Genomic DNA, 19,885 nt, shown 5'->3' on the forward strand with positions numbered 1-19,885 from the left:
ATTATTCCCTTTCCAATCTTCCTATTTCCTCTGCTGACCCCTCTTTCCCAGAGGTTCACCAGTGTGCTAATGCTGAGGCCTCCCTTGCAGACCAATGGGACACAAGGCGACGGGGTGCAGGACTGGGTCCAAGGCACTGAACCCCCTTATCCACTCATCTGTGCGTCTTCCTTTCTGGAGAATGCAGAGAGCGAGGACGAAAGAGAAAAGGGACAGGAGAAAAAAGTGACAGCAAAACACATGAAAAGTAAATTGAATTATTTAAAACCATATGTTCCAAAAATGTGACAGAGCATAAAAGCCGTGCCGTGAGACTTCCGGAGGGGGTTATCCTGCGCAGGCAGGGTGGGAGGAGAGCTCGTGGGAGCGAGAGCACTGCTCCACAGCCAGCCAGCCAGGGACTTCCCTCTCCCAGAGCCGGAAGGTGGCAGGGAGCACGAGGTGGCTTCATGCACAATGGCAAGGGGGCTTGGCCCATTCCTACAGTCTCTGTTTTGCAACCCTGCCAAAACAGCTATCACAACTGCCTGAGACATGGCAGTGAAATGAAAAACTGGCCCAAGGTCATGCACAGTGAGTCCGTGGTTGAATCCAGGAGCCCCAACCACCTGCACCAAGCACCGGCTCACAGCATGCCTCCCTCTCCAGAGTGCAGCAGCGTGTGCCACAACTCAGCCCCTTGTAGGGACCCTGCTTCAGCCCCTCGGAGAGCAAAAGTGAGAGGGACTTGGCTCTGGGGAGTCTGTGCTGCCGCTGCAGCTCGCCCCTGTGTTTTGGGGCCCTGGTGCTCCGTGCGTGCGGACGGCCTCCTCCTGTCACTCGCACTCCGCCAGTGCCTGCATGCTGTGCCAAAGATAGATGCCTGGCCTTGGCTCAGACCCAGAGCGGGAAGGAGCTGGTGAGATATCCCAGATGGATGGACGGACACGGAGCACAGGGAGCCCCTCGGGTGAGGAAGATGCATGACCAGCCTGGCTCCTTCCTTTCCCACTCAAATCCTGGTGCTAACAAGGCTGAGGACATGGCTGGAGTAACAGCTCCCCCACTTGAGGTCCTTCTCCCACCCTTCGCACCCTCTGTCCTTCTGGCTCTCTCATCCCCTCTCTCACCTTTTTCTTCCCTTTGTTCTCCCTTTCTTCCTTGCTCTTTCCATCGCTTTCTCTGCCATTCTGTCACGCTCTTTTTTCTCTCTCTCCCTTTTGTTCTCTCCCCCTTTCCCGAGCTCTCTGCCTGTAACTCTCTCTGCCTTCCTGGCTTCACTCCCTTGCCCCTGTGCACGGTCAATTCTTGGGTTTGAGTTTTTAATTGTTTTTTTTACTCCCCTTCTTTCGGCCGCAGCTTATCAATGATGCAAGAGGAATAACGCCAATTTACTTAGAATGTGTAATCCCCAAATCAGATTGGGGGATTGTATGAGGCAATATGACCTTGCATATGTCTCCATTAAAGCCAGCCAGGCCTCCTCTTGTATTCTGTGTTCCCAGTACATATTTAGACAGATAACGCTAATTGTACTTGACATGTCCTCTTAAGGATGGACTCTTCCCTCCCCCAGCTCTGCCTGTTTCTCTGCCTGACAATGCGCCAGAGCAGAGCCCGCTCGCTCGCAGCACGGCACGGCACCTGCGGGGCTGGCCGGCCGGGTGGGCGTCCGGCACAGCCCGCACGCCCAGCTCCGCTGTGAGATCGCCGGCTGTCCTCCCTGGCACTGCACACCTCTGCGTGGGAAGCGGGGCCGGCCAGCACGGACAGGACAAGGAGCAGGGGCAGAGGCGGGGGGGGGGGGACGTTGCTGGGACATAGATAATCTGAGATTACACACTGTTACTGTGACAATCTTGGATTCTCCAGAAAAATGAGCAATGTGTTGCCACCTCCCAAGCCATGGGTGCCACCTCACCCTGCCCCTCTTCCTGTTTACCCCACTGCCACCCTCCCTCCTCCTCCTCCCTGCCTTGTCCCTGCCTCCTTGCCCTCCTCTGTGGGTCTTCCCCTTTCACTTGGTCCAGCCCTCTCCTCTGCTTCGGGAGACCAAGGGGGCGCTCCTTCCCCGGCTCAGAGGGAGATGAACCTTTCGGGGACAGGCCCCAACCACGACACAAGACCCCTCACCAGAAAGTACGAAGCCCCAAAGCATTTGGACAAAGAGAGGAGACTTGCTTGCCATGACCATCTTCGAAGCCTCCCTCCTTTCCAAGGAAGGGCTTCCACCCCACACCTCTCAGCTCCCACATCTGGGCATAAAGTTCTTCGGATAAATATTTATATCTGGCTACTGGCCTGCGGATCCCAGCTCCAGTTCCTAGGGAACATCGTGAAGAAATCCAGACCTCCCTCTTCTCCGTGCCTACCCGTCCATCGCTGCTCTAGAGCAGACAAGCAGGACACAGGAGGAGGAGGGGAGCTTATTCCAAGGAAACCAATGGATCCAAACTCTTCGCCAAAGTGGACTCAGATTTTTTTTTTTTTTTTCCCCTTGACACAACATCCTAATTCGACTTTTTCAGTATCTTTCCTTCAACAACCTTTTTTCCTTCCTCCCCTTCCTACCCGGCAACTGCGCATTTATTAATTCATGAGGCACTAATTAGTTCTTTGTTTAATTTTGTGTTAAACAGACTGACCGGAATGATAACGACTTGCAGCGTTGCATTACGGTCCCCAACCGCCCCTGTTTTCTGACAACAAGGGAGCGCAGTGAGACTGGCGTGATGAACCCCAATTCCCACTCCAGTTGCACTTCATTAAGTCAAAATGTGACAAGAAGCTTAGAGAGCAACTTTCAGATCGGATCGCACATAACAATTGGGCAGGAAACTTTCCGAGGGGGAAGCGGGAGAGGCACTCGCAGTGAAGGCTGGCACCATGCACAATTCCCCGGCGTGCCTGCCTTAAAGGAGCCGGCTCGGGCTGCCGGCCGAGGAAGGACTGAGGGCACGTGCTGGCAGCAAGGGGTGCTGGGGGAAGAAGAGGAGAGGAAGGATGGCAGGCCAAGCCACATGCAGGGCAGGAGGCATCACTGTTTCCTGCTCCCCTTGGTTTCATTTGCAGCGATGGGTTGTGTTGGCAGTCTGTGGGATGCACAACCGAGGACCACAGGTGGGATAATCCCTCCGCAAGTCACTCCAGGAACTCTGAGGGCACCTTTAGGCACCTTCAGTGCTATGCCTCAGTTTCTCTATGGTGAAACAGCTGGTGATCCTCAGCTGCTAGTCAACTGTCAAGAACTACACAATTATAATGGATTCCCCATAACTGCAAAGGGAGAGGTCGAATATTGACACCCACATTGCTAAATGAGAAGTGAAGGGACAGCTTTGACACCAGGGAGAGGGATGGCTACTCTCACGGGGAGGGAGCTGTGCCTTCCTCTAACTTTGTACAGCGCCTGACACTCCAGTGGCACTTCCAATTTTTATAGCTGTCCTGATCACTCTAGTATCAACAATAAACTCGGTAAGCCATAAAGCAAGTGCCCTGCACCCTGAGCTCAGCCCTATGCGTGGCAATACAGTCACCACAGCACTGCCAGTCCGTGAGCTCCTTGCCGAGTGCTGCAAGCACCTCACTAGTAAGAGCTATGTCACAGGGTTCAGGCACATGGTCACGCTCTGGCCTGGCCCAGGCCTCATCTGGCAAAAAAAGTCTGAGCATGACTTATTCCTTGGCACCGGCCACCATGTGACTGACAAACAGACAATACAGCCTGGGACATAACCAGGCTCAGCTGGATCTGTCCCAGCCCTGTTGGTACACGAGGGTGTACAGCGTATGGCCAACTCTTTGAGCCCCTTCTGGCTCACTGAAGTGCAGTGAAATGTAAACAGCCTACAAGAAAGTGAAAAGGATCTTAAAACACCTCCTGCGTGAGTGGGTGGGTGTGAAAAGAAAAAGAGGACTGCCCAAGTGCACAGAACATGGAAGGTTTGCAGCAGTTCAAAATGCATCTTCTGCTACTGCATGGACATCAGCTGTGGGAGTAAGCCAAGATCACAGAGAAATGAACTGAAAGGTGTTTTCTAGCAGGTATTTTTCCACACTTCTCCCTTGTCCCTCTCCTTCTCTCCCCAAGAAAGGAAGACTCATCCCTGGCTTTTCTCTGCAGAGGCCCAAAGCTCAATTAATGTCCAAAACGCTGGCAAAGCCATGTGAGGGACTCTCTCTTGAGGGTCACATCAGGACTGGGGAGTGGCGCTTGAGCTGTGTGGGCATGCACAGCAGTATGTCCTGAACAGGGCAGGGGCAGAGGAGTGAGCGCTGTGACCAAAGCCTCTGAGCCTCGTGGGATGCACAGCATCAGTCTCTACGTGCATTATCAGTATTTTCACCTGAGTGAGCTCTAAATGTACGGGTCTTTGGGGAAAGGGCCAGGCTGCAGCAAGGTATCACAGCATGGTGTTTGCCAGTACACTCACAGCTGAACAACACACGGATCTGCTAGCAGACGTGTTTGCGCTGGCTTCCATCTTTTATGAATCTGGAATACAGCAGGGACCTCTGTGACTGACAAAAAGGCTGTTCCTGCATGACAGAAATCCCAGGAAGACACCAGATCCCTCTGATTTCAGATCTACATGTGCTCTGGATCCCATAAAAACGCATATATAATTTTAAACTATATTTACATTTAACTATAGTTACATTAACACCCAGCTGGAGGGTTGGACTGGTGTCCAGAAAGGGCAAAAGCACCCATTAACACCTGAAGCAAGGACAACTGAGAAGGTCCAGGATTGCTGGAGACAAGAAACACCCCACACCGTCACCAGCACAAGCCTTGGTTTTGCAGGAGGGCCGGAATATCCTGGCTGCTCTGTTGATTCAGTTGGGCCTTGTCATCTGCTGAATAGATGTTTCAGAACAAAAGGCAGATACAAACTCCATCCCTTTCCTCTGCGAGCCCAGCCCAGGCCCTGGGCTGTGAACCCTGTCCAGGTGCTGATGCTGAGAGGAACGCAGCTCACACCCTCTCTCAGGAGCAAGGGGATGGGGCAGCGGCACAGAAACGTCCCCAGTGTGGTCCAAGCGTGGCCTGAGCAGGGGGAGAAGCTGGTGAGCCCAGACGAGGAACCGGCACGACTGACAGAGCAGAGCAAGGGGCAGCTGAAGGACACCCCGAGTGTCCCGGGACAGAGCCCTGCATGCTCTCACCACACAGTCACACCTCGCTATCATCTCCTACCGATCTTGGGCTGCTCAGGGAAAAACACATGGGCTGAAGGAGAAGGAAACTCATGTTATCTCCCGTTTCCCCCTTTCTTGGCTGCCGTTACAAGGCAATACCAGTAGCACAATACAAACCAGCTACATCCACTGATTGGCAGGGCTACACAGCTGTCAGTGCTCTCAGCAAAGTTTCGTGCTGAAAATGAGGGTAACAAGCATCCCAAATAGGTCATGGTCTGTCCCTTCTTCCTAAAACAACATGCTGAAATGTCCTAGACTCCATCCCCAATCCTCTTTAACCAGGAAAACTCTCCTCCCAGGATTACGGGCCCGCTACCCCCCTTCTCTTCCCCTCCATCTGGCTGCGAGCAGCCTGGGACCGCGTGCTCTTCCCAGCCCTGGGAGAACCCTGCAGTTTCTCTCTCATAAAAAAGAAAAATGGGAGCTATAAAAAAGGCAAAGAAAAGAAAAGCAAAGCAAAGGGAAATCACTGCGAAGGAAGAAAAGAGCAAAGCCCCCCTTCCCTTCCCACCCCTTCCCCATTACCTGCCTTTTAGCACTGGGTAGAGACGACTGCTTCATTGCTCCCAAGGACTCCCCCTCGGCACAGCACTCCCCGGGGAAATCCTGCCCTGCCTCTCACCCTTTCCCCCTCTGCTCAAACTTGTTGAGCAGAGCCCAGTCCAGCTCAATAAAGGTGATGCAAAAAGAAGGAGGAAAACCAGTGCTGGGCAGTAGAAAAGGGACAGGGCTCATCCTGGAGGTAACCCTGCAGCTCAGTGCCCATCGGCCACCTCTGGAGTGCAGGAGCCAGGCACAGGACAGAGGGACAGAAGACAGCAGCCCTGCTGGTCCCAGTCCACTGCCGATCCCAGCTTCCCAGCACTTGTGGCACTCAGGACCAGGAAAGGTCCCAGACCCCCACCTTGCAGCACAGCTATGGCACCGGTCAGCACAGCAGGAGAGGGATGCCAAGAGAGGATCCCAAGGAGTTCGCCTCCCGCCCCGACATCTGTAAAGCACAGCAGTCCCCAAACTTGGCATTCGGCAGCCCTGGGCTGGCTCCTGCTAATTTGCTGTCAGGCTGCCTAAGCAAACCAATTAAAACTAATCATTAATTATAAAAAAGAGAGAGAGAAAAAGACCCTGCACAAATGGAGAACTGGAAAGGGCATGGGGAAAAGGACAGGAGGGAGCAGAGTGAAAGAAGAGAGCTTGAGAAAAGGGCGGGGGGGAAGAGAAGGGCTTTAAAATCCCCAGCACAGAGCCTTGGATGAAGGCAGCAGAAGGGCAAGCAATCTCCCAGGGCAGGGTGGGGAGAGGCGGAGGTGAGGGAAGCAGGGGGGACCTGAGGGAAAAGCAACAGTGCCGAGGATGGTGAGGCACATGCAGAGACCAGGTCCTGCTGCGGTGGGAGCCGGCACCATCGACATAGCCACGAGGCCGTCTCTGCAATCCCTCCACGGTCCCAGCCCTGGCAGGGCCCTACCAGAGCCAGAGGGGCAGGTCGGTGGAGGAGCGGGTGCTTGCTAACCTGTGGAGATGAGGGCAGAGGAGGAGGAGGGTGCAGGGGGGGCAGAGCAAGCAAGGAGGGCAGAGCCAGGGGTGTGCACCAGGACTCAGGAGCGCTGTCCCTCCAGATCAGGGCTACCAGCTCTTGCGGAGCAAATGCCTTCGATGGGGATGAAAAATGGGGCATTTATGAAAAGCCCCTGATTATGCGGATTTGGCTGGGGCCCTGGCTCAATTGCTGTCGCTCCCGCTGGCTCCCCACGAGCTCCAGTGGCGGAGAACCCCAGCAGCTGTCAGCGCAGCCAGCACGCCCCCGCCGCCACCGCCCCCGCGCCACCGTTTTGTTCCCCGGACCCGCACACACGCACGCTTCCCAACGCCCCTTTTGAAGAGCCTCAGGCCCACGTCGGGCTGGCGGATGGCAGAGAGGTGGGGGCAGTGCCATGGAAACGGGCCCTTTCCTGGGGAAACGCGCTGCCGGCCCCCCCTCCTCGTCCCGGGTACCCCTTTTGAGGAGCTGTCAGGACCCTGAGTGAGTGTCACACGACCCAAGGACCAGGCGTGACCAAGCCTATTTTCTGCCTCAAATTTGATTGATTAAAAAACTTTTTAGGAAAACCATGTTAAAAGACAAAAAAAGAAAAAAGAGGAAAGAAAAAAATTAAACAGAAAGGGACAAGGGGGTGGGGGAAAAGGGAAAGGCCTCTGTGCTGGGTTTCCCTGGCAATAGCACCAGGGGACAAGTGTCAGAGGCAGATAAACAGCATAACCAGGCCGAAAATAAAGGTCAAAGGAAGCATGAAACTTAACACAACAGTGATTAAGATAATGATGAAGCAGGGGACCCCAGAAAAAAAAAAAAAGTGTGACACACAGAAACACACATATACACTCCAAGTGATAGCCCAAGAGACCTGGAATGTGGGAAGAGGTGATGGGCCTTGCTGGGCTCTGGGGTACCTGGACAAGAGTGGAAACAGACCTAAAAAATGAAGCGGAGGATTTGGGGAGAGGGGGTCAGTGATTTCCTCCCAGGCTGGTTGCTGTAGGTCAAGCCTGCCCAATGCCAGCAAGCCCCCAGAGCCAAGGGGGTCCCTCCCATAACAGATGCGCTGTCCCAGCCAAGCAGTGCTTGAATTTGCAACCAAATTCCTCAAAAGAGTTTCCCTGACGCCGGGAGGAAAGCCCGAGTGGGTGTGAATCAGGGAGGCCCTGCTGACACTGATGGAGCTGTGCTGGTTTGTGCTGGCTCAGGATCTGGCTCTTTGCCTTTAAGCAACTGGTATAAAAAGCCTCAGAGATGCCAAGAGAGAAGGATGCTGGTCAGACCTCCCTGCCCACCTCCCCTCCCTTGCCAAGGCTAATTCTGCAGAGAAAAGCCCAGAAAGGCTGAAGGATTCAGAAAGCAAGTCCAAGAATGTCATACCCTTTGGCATTTACCTACTCCATCTCAAAACCTCCAGGATGATCTCACATTTTTGGAGCCCAGCTTACGACTTTCAGTTGCCTGGGACTGACTATGTTACTGTTGCCAAGAGGCAGCAAAGAAATTGCAAATTGTTCACCAGCTTCTTCCTCCGCAAGTCTGGGACTTTAAAGCTCGCGCAATAGAAAGCACCGGAGACAAAAGACTTTCTACCTTTTCTGCACCACCTTCCCATTGGGACTCACTCTGATCCCCTGGAAAGCGTCCCTGCTTGGCCTTTTCTGGCACGGCAGAGCCGCGATGCAGAGTCGTGTGTAGCGGTTCCTGTGGGACGGTGCCAGGGAGGATGCCTGCAGCCAGCACCGGACTTAGTTTGCCTCCAGTGCAAGGGACCACTGCTTCACTCCTTTCCTTAAGTTTGCACAACTAGCTCAAATTCGGACAGAATGCTGGTCAGAAAAGGATTGTTCTTCCTGCCTATCATCTTGGGGAAAATAATTTCTTTAGTTGAAAATTTTCTTTTATGTAGTGTTTATCATGAGGAAGAGCAAAGAAATGTTTTCACAAAAAGGGTTGAAAAAATGATGCGTATATGTTTATACACACACGCAGGCGCACACTCTAAATTTCACTTCGTCAGAAAGCTGTTTTCCATCAAATATACCTCAATGCAAAATTTCCAGCATCATATTCATGTGTCTCCCCCCTCCCCCATCATTTATATTCATGGTCTTTTGTAAAGAATGATTCAATTAAACCACCGATGTTCCTTGCTAGGAGAAGAGTCTGAACAGTGAGAGAACTCCCCAAAAGTAGAGTCGGGCCAGGCAAGGCTTCGCTGGACTGAGAGAGAAGTCTGAACATCCAGCAAAGATGGGCAGGTTAGAGGGGCTGGGACACCACTGCCTCACACCTCTGGAAAAACAGCACAACTGAGAGTGTCAGCTCCAGCTATTAAAAAAAATAAAATAAAAATCACTGCTCCGAGTCCCTACATTATTGGCTGAAAAATGTGATTTGAAAAATAATAGTAGAAAGCAAGGCCTTTTTTAATTTCATTTTTGAGCCATTACAGTTCATGTTTTCATTCTTTATTTTTTTCCTCCTTGGTAGTCAGAAGAGCGAGAAATGTGATTAAGAACTAAACAAAACCAAACAAATAATGAAAGCTGAGATTCTCATTTGGTCTCCTGTGTCCAGAAACGGGGACTTTAAGGGAAAACACCAAATGTCCTTAGGCACAGGGTAAAATGAGGGGTTGGCAATGTTATGTTTTGGTTAACGCTGTTATGAAATGTACAGAAAGTCTAAGGTACCAAAGATACTTGTAAACATATCCTTAGATTTTCCTCCCTGCACATCTGATAACAAAGATTTAACACACGCTCAGAGGCACACACACACAACCCTGAAATGGGATGAGCAAACTAGTGTCGGGGACACGTGTGCGAAACTGTATTAAAGTTGAAATCCCCTAAATGATGGAGCTGGTTCCATTTTACTTTTTGCAAGGAAGAACAACTCCATCTCTCAAAACAGACAGTGGAGCCTTGAGATTTTCTGCACAGATGCAAGAGTACTACTCAGCAATGAGACAATCACTTTTATCAAAACCTTTTTTGCTTTTTCCAATGAAAATAATACTCTAAAGCTTTGCGAGCAAAAATCAGTTTCACTTTCTAACATGCTTAAACCGATTTCTCTTGTTCAGAAAGAAAACCCAGCAACTTTGGCAACAAAATAAAATGAAAAAAGGAACACGAAAAAGACCTGGAGTAAAAGCACAGATACTTTTCCAGCTGCACGTCTTCCCTCACCTCTCCTGGCAGCCTCAGCCTAGCAAAGGAGCAACTTTCCCCGGCCGCTGCTCTCTGACGGCAGCACCGTTTGGTCCCCGCTGGCAGGCAAAAAGCGGCAGTCACCGGCACAGAGGAACACGCCGCTGCCTCAGCTGCCCAGCAGCGTGCCGGCAGGTCGGGACGGGCACATGCCGTGGGCTTCCAGGCTACCAGGGCTATCAGCTCATAGGGAACATAGTCTGACACTTGTGTCCCTGTACATGCAGGACCAAATAATCGCACACACCTCGTAAACGTGTGCGGAGCACACTAAACTCCCTCACCATGGCCGAGGAACTGTCAGGAGAACACAAGCAAAAGCTGCTTCTTGACAGCGAGTCATTTATATTTTAGCTTCGTTCCATTATCCTAACGAATCCTTCATCAGCAGATGCAATATTAACAGCAGAAAATCAGCTCATTACATCCGGGGGGATTTCATCAAGTTGACAATCATATATGCAGCTACCCGAGCCTGGAGAGGACAGTGCTTTCGTTATTTAGTTATCATGGTTTCATCTTAGAGGGGTTTTTTTTCTTTCTTTTTGGGGGTGGGGGTTGATGGTTAGGGGGTGTTTCCCAAACAACTGCCAGACCCCAGAGCTTTAAGGATGCTGGTCCACAGACAGATACACTCAGCTGGGAAATGCTCCAGCCCATCATAGTAGCTGCAGCTGTTAAAGGGGAAAAAACCCTCGCACAACCTGAAACCTCTGGAGCTGTGAGGGCATTTCTCTGTGGAGTTCAGACTCCAGGAGGGGGTTTGCAGCCTATACAGCTCCTGCCTTGCGTCCATGATCACCTGGAGTGGCTGCTCTGGTTCTTCTGGTGCAGGCAGGACTCCCCACTTAATGCTCTGAAGGGTCTCTCTGCAGATGTCCTTATCCAACTGCAGTGTCCCCAGAGGGATAAGATGCATTTAAAGAGTCAGGGATTTTGTGATGAACTTCCCAGGCAAGCAACAAAACAGGCAGTCCAGATGAGTTGAAGGGGAGGAGAAGGGACTAACATGGAGAGTTAAAGGATGAGTTCAGAAGACCGTGGGGCTCTTTTCTCTCCTGCCTTGTCTGCCGAGGAGCCCTGCAGCAGAAAGGCAGCTTGGGTTCCCCCTGCTAACCAGCAGAGCAGCCAGATGAGGGCTGACGGGAGCTCCCCATGCCTGTGCACTCACCAAACACACCAGCAGCCCCCCAGGCAACTCAAGGTGGGGCAGGGAGTGCTCTCAGGGCTGCCAAAAACCAGCAACACTGCGAAGCATGTTCCTCAGTGCCTGCACAGCTGGGGTCTGGCTAATACTGCCTGCAGAAGACCTTCCTGCTCTGCCTCCCTTTCTAAGGGTCTTCCTCAGCCACAGCAGCCAAAGTTGTCCTTGGCACCTCCAGTCTGAAGAGTCACTGCCTGCAGCCTCAGGCCTCCTTCCTGCCTACAAAGCAGTTTTTCTGCCCACCTCGAGATTCCCTGAAGGAACAGGAATCTTCTGCCAAGTTCTCGCTCACATGTGGTAGGTGCCTTTGCCACCACGTCAAGCAAAGGCTGGTGATTTCAGCTGGAGAGCAACAATCAGGCTTCCAGGACTACTTGTCCATCAGGGGACAAAGCTGGAGAGACCAATTTGGAGCTGGACATAGACCACTCATGGCAGATACCTGCTTCTGGACAAGCCTCTCTGCAGCTCAGCTTCAACCACCCAACATAGCTGAAGGAAGAAGTGGAGCTTACATCTCCTCCAGCTCAAAGGGGGCTGGGATGGGCATTTTACATTTTCCCAGCAGGGCTGGATTTCTGCACAGCAAGGAATATGTTCCCGGGACGTCAACTCCAATCTCTACTGTGCTCTGACAGATTTAAGCTCCAGTTTGTCCGACAACATCCCAAAGTGTAAGAAACTGGGGGCAGACTCTCTAATCAGGCTGTAGGACAAAGGCCCGGTCTGACCCTGTCACTTCCACTTACTCTTGCTGTCTGTCTTGCTCCCCCCACCCTCTCGGCAGCCTCCCTGCCCACCCTCGGCTGCCCTCCCTTCCCTAACACAGCTGGGCTAATCCTGCTCCTCCCGCGTCCAGTGCAAATCCTCCCCAGAGTAAACCAATCCTGGGAATTTTTATTAGATTATCAGCCTGCCAGCTCAGTGCTGGCTGGACTAATCCTAATCAGGACTGATTTCTATTAGCCAGCTTCAGGGAGGAGCTATGCTGTCCCAGCACCCCAGGCCCACGCTGGGGGAGCCTGAGGCCTTTTAGCCCATTCTAGTCAAATTTTCCTTTTAGAAAGGAACAAATTTAGTCCAGGATCACCAGCTGCAGCAAATGCAAAGTTTGCATGTGGGCTGTGTGCACAGAGCAGCATTGGGCAGCCATGGGGCAAACTCTATCCACCTCATCACCGAGCTGCAAGAGAAGCCAAAGGGGTCCAGGCTCCGCAGCCACGCCGGCCCCAGCTCCTGCCTGGTACCGCCGGTAAGGGCTGGTTATTGCCACAGGGAAGGATGCTTTGTGGCAGGGGACACGAGCCTGCTGGGTAGCAGGCTGAGATGACGGGCTCATTTCAGACAAGAGGACAAGTGGCCACAGTTTGAGTGACCAGGGCAGAGTTCGCAGTGCTGGCTGAGTCAGCGAGGTCTCCATGTCCCATTACTCATGCCCAAAGCAATCTACTCTCACTTCCCTCCCCATTTTATTAAAGCAAACTGTCTCTCAGGTATTTCTTTCCAAAACCCATCCCTGGTCCTGGCACTGACCTGACTAAAAATGTCTGCTCTTTACTGGCCCACAGACTGAGGTCAGTGAAAGTTTTGCTGCTGACTTAACAGGATTTGAGTCAAGCCACAACGGTAGCTTGAGCGGGCAATTCACAAGAAGGGTGTTGAGAAGAGAGGGCTGCGTCCCCTGCCTCTGTCCTCTTGTCCAATCCACCCGCTCTGTGCTGAAAGCACAACTATTAACAGCAGCCCCCAGGGGACTCCAACGCACTTCTGAGCGCAGCCAGCTGCGATGCAGCCGCTCTGCTGCCACAGAGAGAGAAATCAAACCAGGAGCACTCAGGAAAGCGTCTCTTCCCAAAAGTGACCTGGGATCTTTGAAACCTTCCAGAGAAGAGGGGTCATTTAAACATAATTGCTGTTAAGCCTCTTCTAAACTTGTCTACTCACCCTCTCACAAGCACAATTACACCATCTTTACACCACCCTTCCAAAGGAGGATGAATCGCGTGTAGGACTGAAAGCTGCATTTCCCAGGGACCACCGTTCTCTCTGACTTGGTGCTTAAGTGAACAGGTTGCCCTCCCATACAGTAGCTAGGGGGACAGCAATGCACTGGACAGGGCTTCAAGCAAGCTCAAAGATGCCCCAGGCTGAGACCAAGATTGAATGTGCTTTACGTGCTCATGAGACGCCCCAAAATGAGAGCTGAGAGCCACAGCCTTGCCTAGAGCTCAGGGCGCTGCCCTTCTGCAGCCAACTTTGCAGAGGAGAAGCACCACACAACGCCACTGAGGGAAACAGATCTCCTAAATGAGCAGCTCCACAGCCAGTGCCTCCAGACACTCCGTGCTGCATCAACTCAGGACCTTGTTCTGTGCTCAGGGACATTAGTGTAAATCATGAGTAACCGTCCAGAACAGCAGGCTGTAACTTAGAGCAGCTCAAGCCCTCTTTCTCCTTTCCGGCCAAGCTTATAGCACCAATCTTACTCTGGTAGGTGGCAAGGTTTCCTAAGAGAGAGTTAACCAGCTCCGGCTGGAATCAGAGGCTGCAGCAGGCTTCCTGATGACAGAGAGAGAAATGGGGGACTTGGCCCAAACCCTCTAGAAACCACATCAAAAAAAGATGTGGGCGAGAGCCAAGAACAGATGATCCAACTGTGAAAGGGCTCTGAATGTGTATGTTTGTGTGTGTGCGTGCGTGCAAGCAGAGGAGAGGGGAAAAATCAAAAGAAAGAGAGAAAGGAAAGAGGAGGAGTAAGAATGAACAGAAGGATGGAAAGAAAAGGTGTGGAGGCACGAGATCAGGAAGGGACCAGAACTGTCACAATGTGTGTGGCCTGCTTGCAGGCACGCGATGAACAACAAAACATGGTAACAATATATAATAGATGTCATATGTTAATGATAAACACAAATCCAGAGAAATACTGGGTCTGTCTCTATCGCCTCCCTACTCAGACCTCAAACTGCTACAGAAACATGGGGCCAGACTTGTTTCAGTAAGGCAGCGCAACTCATTTGACCTTGGTGGAGCCATGGCAATGTGCATCCTTTGGAAAACCTTGCATGCTCCTTGCTCTGCTGCAAACCCAGGTGCTGCTCTGCTCCTGTGCATGGAGTCCTTTTGCAGAGGCAAGGAGAAAGCAGCAGATTTCTATGGGGGGAGCTGGTAGACCAGGCTGGAGACCAGGAGGCTGGACTCCCAGTTCTGTGAGTTAACCACCAAGTCAAGGTTTAGCCTGTTTAGAAGCAAAGCAGCATAAGCATTCTACAATGCTAGCAGGATGGGGTCATGCATCCCAGCCCCCTCACTCAGCACTGTCTTCCCTAAACCCATCAACAGTGGATGGAAGGGAAGATTTCTCCGTTTTGCCCTCACTGCAGGGGGTCCCCACGGTATGGTGGTCTGCAATAGTCTAAATCAGATTACATATCTCTGCTCCGGAAGAGCAGCAGCTCACCCAAACTAGGTCCTCAATCAAGTGTACTCCTCCTCTGAGGTATGCCCACCACCAGCAGGAGTACTGGAGTTTAGCACTGGCACACATCCTCTCACAGCTCAGTGGGACACTGGGAGGACACCAAGATCCAAGGTGGATGTGCCTCTCTGACGCCCACTGGTCCTCCTGCACCTGGATTAGTAATCCAGACTGGGACAGAGACCTGATTTGGGGGGTGTTTCCCATTCCGGCTGTGAGCTCCCTGCCAGTCCCGTGCTGGCCTCGTCTCCCTGCAGAAGGGATGCTTTGGTCTCCTCTACACTGTGCCTGATGACTCCATGAGACACCTCTCCTTTCCCACCTTGCTGCCTGTGTTTCCCTTATATGATCTGGCAGGCAGACTCCAGGTAAAGGAGATGAGACCCAGAGACCAGACAAACCCAAACCTCTCATTGAGATCCATAGCCTGAGTGATGGAGAAAGAATACTAAGGCCTTTATATCCCAAGGCATGTGTCACACGCCAGATGCTGGCCAAAAATGCTTGAGTACCACGGGCAGAGGTGAAAGGGAAAGTGAGACCTGCAGCAAACTGGGGACAAGACAAGAAAAGGGAGTATGTGAGAGAGACAACAAAGTGAACAGTGGGGACACCAAAAGATGAAATGGGATAAAACCAAGTTGCTTCTGTCCTTTAAAAGAGTTCTGGTCTCGAGTGAGGACACTAATTCACACCTGGCCTCACCATCCAGAGTGGCTGTGGTTGGGCAGGGAATGTGCCCAGCTCCACGTTCTCTGGAAGCTGGGCCATGCCCGAATGCAATCAGGGAAAGTTTAGACATTCCTTCCCCCACTGCCTCCTTTTTTTTTTTTTTTTTTTTTTTTTTTCCCAATTTATCAGCAGATTGTGTGGAGCCGAGTGGCGCTCGCCTCACCCTGCTAAATAAAGCTTTGGTATTTCTGATAAAGCCATCAAATTCCTTATCACGCTGACACAAAGAGCATTTAAAGAGACACACACACTCTCCAGCACCCTCCACTTCCCAGTCCCAGGCGCCTCAGGGTAACCTTTCTGAGCTAAAATGAAAAAGGGGGGAGCGGGGGGAGGTGGCTGTTTAGAGCCCTGCATTTCCCAAGCACCGAGCCCACGTTTCGAGGGGACCCGGCCTGTTTAACCTTTAAAGAGGGAGGCTGGGTTCTGTCAGGCTGTCCTGAATACTGGGACAGATTCAATAGCTCTGTGTAAATAATGCAGGCTGAGATGTGGCATCAATAGAAATGCCCTGCAACAAGAAGAATATCGATAGCCGGAAAATCCCATGAGGAGGATGGCAAACCCAAGTGTCTATAGGTGCTTTTAAACCAGAAGGGAAAGAGAACCAGAGATCTTGGGCTGTCATGAAGACACAACTGGGGCTGCCATTGCCCCTTGGATGTGCTTTTCCTCATGATGGCCTCGACAGGGTGTGAAAAGATATGGCCATGCTGCAGTCTGGACTTTGGCACTGCCTTTCCCCTGCTACACCAGCCTGAAATCTGCCCCGTCCCCCAAGCGATGTGCCAGCAGCGCAGGCAGCCGTCGGGAACCCCCGCTTCCCTCCCCGCAAACACAGCCCGGAGACATTCTCTCTCCTCTTTGCCACAGCGCAGGCTGTTGTTTAACCTTCAAATTTATTATTTTTAATTATTTTGATTTATAAAAGCGTGCGGCAGTTAAAACCACATTAAATAAACTCAGCGTTACGGCGCTTAACAAACACACATAACTTTGGACTTCTGAGGACTCCATAAAATAATCATCTGCCTGGAAGTCGCTGCAGCCGCCCGCCCGCGCCTGCCCCGGCGCGCTCTCGCCTGGCCGGGCTCCCCCGCCGCCACACACCCACATCCACGCACGCTCCTCGCTGCTCCTGCCCAGCCAGCGCCGGCTGCGCAGGCCAAACGGGATCCGCGCTGGCACAGCTCCACCGCCGCACGCAATCCCACTTCGTGCCCAGCCTCAGCCTCCTGGCCGTCCCACTTGTGCCCAGACTCCTCACCCTCCTCTCCCCGCTCCTCCTTCCCCTCTGCAGTCTCCGAGCAGCTCTCCTTTCTAGCTTGGCTTTCTGCCCTTCTCCAAAAGGATGTTTCAGTCTCTGACCTCCCCTTCCCAAAAGGTGCGTCACCCCATCTTACATGCTGCTGAAATTTCAACAGAAGAGCTCATAATGTTTTGATGCCATAAAAATCAAACAGCATTAGGTCTCTACTGCCTTAGCTAGGTCTCACACTCTGCTTCAAATCCAGCTCTGAACGCTAGCACTTCTCCTTGCTAAGCAAACAATCAAGCCTGGAGGAGATGAAGAAGAAGAAACAAGGAGAGGAATGAGAAAAACAGTGACTAAAAAAGTGAGAACACCTGTCTGGTAAACTCCACCCGAGATCCCATTGGGAAAGGCTGTTTTAGGACCTAATCCAGTGTTAGTGAGACCTCTGCTTCCATTGCCTGTGCACAAAACCTCTGCAACCAGCTGAATGCTGAAGGTGTGTGCTCTGCCTTGCAGCCCCTCTCCCCACCTGCAGATGGATCCCAGAGATGTGGAGAGCACACAGCATCCTCCTCCTATCTGTCCCTTGCCTCCAGGAGCAATAAAACATGCCGATGCTTTTAAATCCCAATCACCTGCTGTTTCTCAGCCTGGCAGGGCCATCCCAAGGAACTCGGTGGGTGGGCCTGAGACACACACAGAAAGTTGAGGGAAGAGACTCTCGTTCCCGTGTTTCATTGGCATCTGCAGTAAAACATCAGTGATTTATACAGGAAGTAGGTGAAGAGCAATTATAATTGATTGGGAATCATTTCCTGATGGTGTCTGGGTGTGATTGATGGTGCAGGCCGAATGCTAAAGGACAGCAGGCGCTGAAAAGAGACAATTTGTAGTTCCCGTCCGCTGAGCTGAATGCACCACAAACCACGAAACCCTCTTCTGCTAGAAACTCCTGCTCAGAGATGCGGCTCTCCCCAAACCAACCTGGCCTTCAGACCTAAGCTCTCCTCTTCTCCCACATAACCCCAGCTGTCTCCTCACTTGCTGAGGGTGGCCGAGCCTTTCTCCAAGCTGGCCTGACCCCACCTTCCAGCAGCACATCTCCCTGCCCCTTCTAGTTTTCATGCTTTTTTAAGAAATAAAGTATCTGTCACAGTGCTGACATGTCCTGGGCATATGGAAAGCTAAATCACTGGGAAGACAGTAAAGTGGCACATGCAAGTATCAGGTAGGGTATTAGGGCAGCAGGGACAGGTACGCAGCACATAGAGAGTCCCAGCACGCAGCTGTGCCGGGAGCATCTGCATGGCTATGGAGATCACCCGTCCAAACGCTGGCCAAGGGCTGATCTTCCTCTCCATCCATTACAGGGTAAATCAGGAGTGACCTTAAAAGCCCTCTGCAGTTTGCCAGTGTGAAGCAAGAGTGAGGACAGATCAGCTCAGTTTCAGAACTGAGCGGAGGCCATCTCCAACTGATGGCTGTCCTCTACTGGAGCAAAGTGAATCAAAGAGAACCTTTCTGTGCTTTGGTACAGCACAATCCTGAGAGTTACCTGCCTCTCATGAGAATTGCAAGGGAAAAATTACTATGTGCCATGCAAGTGCTAACGCACATCCTACACTTTGCTTCTTTTCTCTAGAACCTAATACATATATAGTACAGCGACATTTCACATCTCTACAGCAACTCACGCCTAAGCCCATGCTATCTCACAGAAAATATTCCTGAATGCCTACCCCTCCTCATAAGGAAGAGCAGAACAAAATTCATAAACAAAACCTTTTGTTAAAAGTCACAACCAAGTATCCCAAATGCCCGCTTCAAGCAGAATTTTACACTCAAACAGAAGCTCCAGAAGCTCCGTGAACCTCTCCAGGAAACTCACCAGCAGACATGAAAGGCGTTTGGAGGCTGCAGTGATGGTAGAGATTTACAAATGGGGAAACTTAGTCACTGAAGATTAACATGATTGACTGAGATAGCACCGTCCTTGGCAGAGCCGAGGAGGAGCTCATTCCTGTACACCTCCTGCTCTAACCACCAAATCCTCCTGCCTTGCACTGCAGTAATGAGGACAGCAAAACTCTGCCACAGTTTGAGCACAGGAAAAGAATTTTTAGGTTTTTTTAGACACGTGTTGGGTTTTTCTTGGTTTGTTTGTTGCTTGTTTTTGGTTTTGTTTTGTTTTTTTTTTTCCATTAAGCATTTGCATTTGTACTAAGCTACTGGAGAGGACGGAGAGGACTTGGATGTGGGGCAGAGAGGGAGGACGCTGTGCAGACCTCCTTGCCCACAGTTTGTATTTCATTCCCCTGGGAAGGTTCCTGTGCATGCTGCAAATGCTGGGAGCTGAGACAAGGGACCCAGACATGCTAAATATAAAGGCTGCAGGACTGAAGAGGGTTTGTGGGTTGTTGTTCATGGGGAGGGGTGGAGGTAAAGGAGGGGGCTGGGTCACAAACTGCCTGCAGTCACAGTAGCCTGTCAATAAATTTTGCATTCACTTTACTTTCCGACAGGGATTCATTCCCTAATATGGGGCTGGCAGCTTTCTGGGTTATTTCGAGTGTGTGTGATAAAGTTCCCTGGATACTGATGGCTTCCTAGGATCAGGATTCTGAAAAAAAAAACCAACCCCAGGAACATGCCTTGATGTGTGGGGTGAAGAGAGGAACCATGGCTAATTGCAGCCTTTTCTGTGAAACGAGGCAGTATAGGGGTGTGAAACACAGTTCCTTCGTCTAGGACAGAGCTCTCTGGAGCTGGGAGCTGAGCCTCTCTGCTGAAGAGAGTGCCTTGAAGATTTTATCATGTGCCAAAGCCTTCTTTTCTGCTGAGATTCCAGGCACCAAGGGAGGGCAACCTTATACCCTCCATTACAGTCACTCCAAGAGGTCTGACCCCTTGTGCAGAAGGTGAATACAGAGGCCTGGCTCAAGGCAGTTGGGCTAAAATATAAGAGGCAGGCAAAGGAAAATCAAGGCTCTGAGAGATGATTTCATCTCTTGACAACTTGTTTAAGGTTAGATGGTCATGGCAGAGCCAAGAAAAGAAGCTGGGTCCCCAAACCAGCACTGACGTGCTCTGGGTTGTACCATCTTCCCCACCTTCTGGCAGTCATTCCAGATGCCCAGAGAGACCTGCTCCCTTGCACTCTGATAAGGCAAATTATCTCATCTATTCCCAACTGATTTCCTTAAACCTACCCCAGCAGCCCCCACGCTGCATACTCCATTACCAACAACACTGGCGTACTTGTCTAACCAGAGCC

The 19,885-nt window shown here is 51.5% G+C and overlaps 1 protein-coding gene across 2 annotated transcripts in view; it reads right to left on the reverse strand.

Annotated features, from left to right (window-relative positions):
- Positions 1-19,885, reverse strand: part of CASZ1 (castor zinc finger 1) — a 209,081-nt gene that overhangs the window by 112,812 nt on the left and 76,384 nt on the right. The window lies entirely within an intron of this gene.

This window comes from Balearica regulorum, chromosome 21 (assembly GCF_011004875.1).
Source record: "Balearica regulorum gibbericeps isolate bBalReg1 chromosome 21, bBalReg1.pri, whole genome shotgun sequence".
In the NCBI taxonomy this organism is placed as follows: domain Eukaryota; kingdom Metazoa; phylum Chordata; class Aves; order Gruiformes; family Gruidae; genus Balearica; species Balearica regulorum.